The sequence below is a fragment of the Suncus etruscus genome, chromosome 5, assembly GCF_024139225.1.
Source record: "Suncus etruscus isolate mSunEtr1 chromosome 5, mSunEtr1.pri.cur, whole genome shotgun sequence".
Classification (NCBI taxonomy): domain Eukaryota; kingdom Metazoa; phylum Chordata; class Mammalia; order Eulipotyphla; family Soricidae; genus Suncus; species Suncus etruscus.
This window is the reverse complement of record NC_064852.1, coordinates 51,562,509-51,566,229: the sequence shown is the minus strand read 5'-3', so window position 1 is coordinate 51,566,229 and position 3,721 is coordinate 51,562,509. Positions and strand designations below refer to the sequence as shown.

Below are 3,721 nucleotides of genomic sequence, written 5' to 3'. Positions count from 1 at the left end.
TGTTCCAAATGAATTTCAAAAGTGTCTGATCCACTTCTTTGAAAAAGCTTCTAGAAACAATAGACTCATATAGCAAGGTGGCAGGCTACAAAATTAACACACAAAAATCAATGGCCTTTCTATATACCAATAGTAATAAGGATGAAATGGACATTAAGAAAACAACCCCATTCACAATAGTACCACACAAACTCAAATATCTTGGAATCAACTTGACTAAATATGTGAAGGACCTATACAAAGAAAACTATAAAACTCTGCTCCAAGAAATAAGAGAGGACACACGGAAATGGAAACACATACCCTGCTCATGGATTGGCAGGATTAACATCATCAAAATGTCAATACTCCCCAAGGCATTATACAGATTTAATGCCATCCCTCTAAAGTAATATGATTTCTTAATAAAGATCTGCAAAAACATTTCATCAGAAGTCTTCATTATATTGGAATTAAAATAAACCTCAACAAAATAATAATTATATGTCAATAGTAAACATCATTATTATCATTCTTATAAAATTTTAAATTGAATATCTGTGACATACACAGTTGCAAATTTGTTAATAATTAAGTTTCAGTCATACAACATCTGACACCTATCCCTTCACCAGTGCAGATTTCCTGCCACTAATGTTCCCAGTTTTCCTTCCATATCCCCGTTTGCCTCTATGGCAGACATTTTTCTTCTCTCTCTTTCCTTTCCTTTCTTTTTTTTTTCATTTAGGCACAGTGGTTTACAATCTTGTTACTGATGGGCATAATACATATACTTTACCTCCTCTGAGCACCATTTCTTGTTCAGTGTAATAATTTCCAACTATTATAGTCATATAATACCTTCTTTCCCTAACTACACTCCCCCACTCTTTGTGACAAGTTTCCTACTATGGAACAGTCCTCCTGGCCTTCATCTCTATTGTCTTTGGGTATTATCCCATACTATCTTTTATATTGTTAATCAACCACTAAAGATTGTGGGTCTTCTATGTCCATCACTCTCCCTTTGACACATTTTATTCAACTTAATAGGCTCCATATATGTCCATGTAAAAGCAAATTTCATGACTTCATTTTCTCATGAAAGTTGCATGGTATTCCATTGTATAGATGTACCCCAGTTTCTTTTAATTTAATTTTTATTTTTACCATATTGGCTTACATATCTTTCACAGTAGCATTTTAGGTACATATTAACATTGAATCAGGGGAATACCTATCACCAAATTTATCTTCCCTTCACCCTCGTTCCCTTCCTGCAACCTATATCCCCAACCATCACCCCCCGGGTTGCTAGAGTAAGTAGTCCCCTCTGTGTCTAGCTAACTGCTAGTAATCATATATGTGTTTGATCCTGGTACCCTCCCTTGTTTCCCCCTCTATTTGAGAGGTGGAACTAAATAGTTTGAGTTATGTGGATTTGTTTGAAGGAAAGAAAAGAAATGGAATGGGGTAAAAAATCAAATAAGCTGAAAATGGGCGGAGTCCTTCCCGCTTTCAGTTTGAAAGGACAGGAAAAAGATCATTGAAAAACCACAACCATACAAAAAGAAATATCAAATAAAAATATCCAGTGAGCACTACAGCAATAAAGACAAGCACCACACAATAGTCTTGGTCCTGAAATTGAACCATGCCGAGTGCAAGAAAAAAGAGAAAGATAAAATAAAATAAAATAAAAAAATAAAATAAAATAAAATAAAATAAAATTGGAGACATCAACTTCAATATCTACACCAAAATAGAGAAGTAAAAAAAAATCAATCAATAAACACATATGTGGATAAAAGGATTATTATTCTTTTTTCCCCCTGCATAGGCACAGTAACTATTGGGGACATTAGAGAGGGAATTCCCTTGGCCTAAGAGATACAGGGTTTCTCCACCCTTGAAGTCATGGGATTAACTATAGACACCTTGCATGATCATTTATTCTCCCCTCGGTGCTTTTGTGGTGTATGGAAGACTTCTGCTTCGTCATGTATGGTAAAATCAGACCTCTGTATCTAGAGATCCTGGTGTCTGTACAGCTCAAGGAATGGAGCTTATGATGAAGTCTTTCTTTGTGGTTCTAGTAGCCCTACTTCTTCAATGTCGTTTTAATCCCTCTCCTGTAGTGGTGGTCTTGGTCATTATGTTGCTCCTAGGATGGAGCCTGACTGGGATAGAGTCTTTCGTTATGTTTCCGGAAGACAGTTCAGTTGCGATTGTCTCAGTCAAACCTCTGGAATTGGAGATCTTGTTTGTTGAACAGGTTGTAGACGAAAACATAGGCTAGAGCTTTTTTTGTTGTTATTGTTGGTCCTGGAACCCCAGTTTCTTTAGCCACTCATCTGTTGTATTCCTGGATCATATGAAAGCTCAATTTTAGTTTTTTTCAAGAATGTTTATGTTAGTAAATAACATTTTTATAGAAAAATGGTGACTGAATGCATTTTCTAGAAACAATTTTTAGCAAAAATTATTATTAATAAAGATTAAAACATACACTATCACAAGGACATTTTACAATTATTCCAAACAAGGAGGTAAAGGACCTTTCAAACATTTCATAATGTGAAATTTTTCAGGGTGGATAATCAAGAAATACACCTTTTAAAAAATAAAAATTAATTGGACAGCACATTAATAATGCCAATTAAAGTTTTAAATTATAATTCTGGAATCAAGTGCCAGTGTCAACTATCTTCCTTCAAAATATCATTAAACTGTCACAATGGGACCAGATTTGGAGTACTATGTTCTAAAAATATACGATTTTAATATTCTTCGTCTACCCTGAATTTCTGAACTTTGCTCAAACTAACCTTATTGATTTATTAGTCTAATATGTAAAACAACTTTTTATATTAAAATTAAATTTTAAGACACCACAATTTGCATATTTATTCATAGTTGAGTTTTAGGTATTATAACATTAAACACACCACCATGTCAACTTCTCTCCAACAATGTTTCCATATTCTCTTTCAGTTTCCCTATATGACCCCTTGAACGGCACATTTTTTTTTCTCACCACTCAGACTGCATCCTCTCCCTCTACCCTATTCAGAGGAAAGGGAGAATGATCATTAATGGCCAAAGGCAGCCGCAGAGGCACTTAGAGCCGCTCAGGAGAGGACGCTCTGGCTCCTCCTCATGGCTTCGGGTGCTCTACATGATCAGAGAAACTTTTCTAGTCACATACTATAGAAATGATCCCTGAAAATATAGTCTTGAACGGTACATTTTTAATTTTTGTTGCTATAATTTGGATCTCATACTTACAGTTTATATTTACTACATCACCAGTGTGCCCAAGGTTCTTGACACCTACCCCTGTTATGTCTTGTCCAAACTCACCAGAGAATGCTTTCTTGGAACTTAAAGGCAAAAGTAACCAATAAAGTTTTAAGATGAACTTTGAACAAATATAGATCGAGGCAAATACCTTCTCTTCAATTATAAATCAAAAGTTAACTTTCAGTCCATATCAACTCAAATCTCAGGAAAAAAGTCTTTGTGTAACTTAGCACCTTGAACTGAGAATGTGAACTGGAGGGAACTATAGTCACTTTCAATATGGCAGTGATTTAAATATTTTATAAAATCTATGATGTGTAATTTTATGTGATAGCATGACTGAGCTAAAAGATATCCAGAGAGCAGGAAAAATGGTATTCTTGGGATTGTCTATGAGGGTTCTTTCCAGAATGAAAAAGGTGGTGTTAACCTTAAAAAT

General features: G+C 34.9%; 1 pseudogene; it reads right to left on the bottom strand.

Annotated features, from left to right (window-relative positions):
* Positions 1 to 3,014: 3,014 nt before the first annotated feature.
* Positions 3,015 to 3,217, bottom strand: LOC126010376 (uncharacterized; annotated as a pseudogene).
* Positions 3,218 to 3,721: the final 504 nt, after the last annotated feature.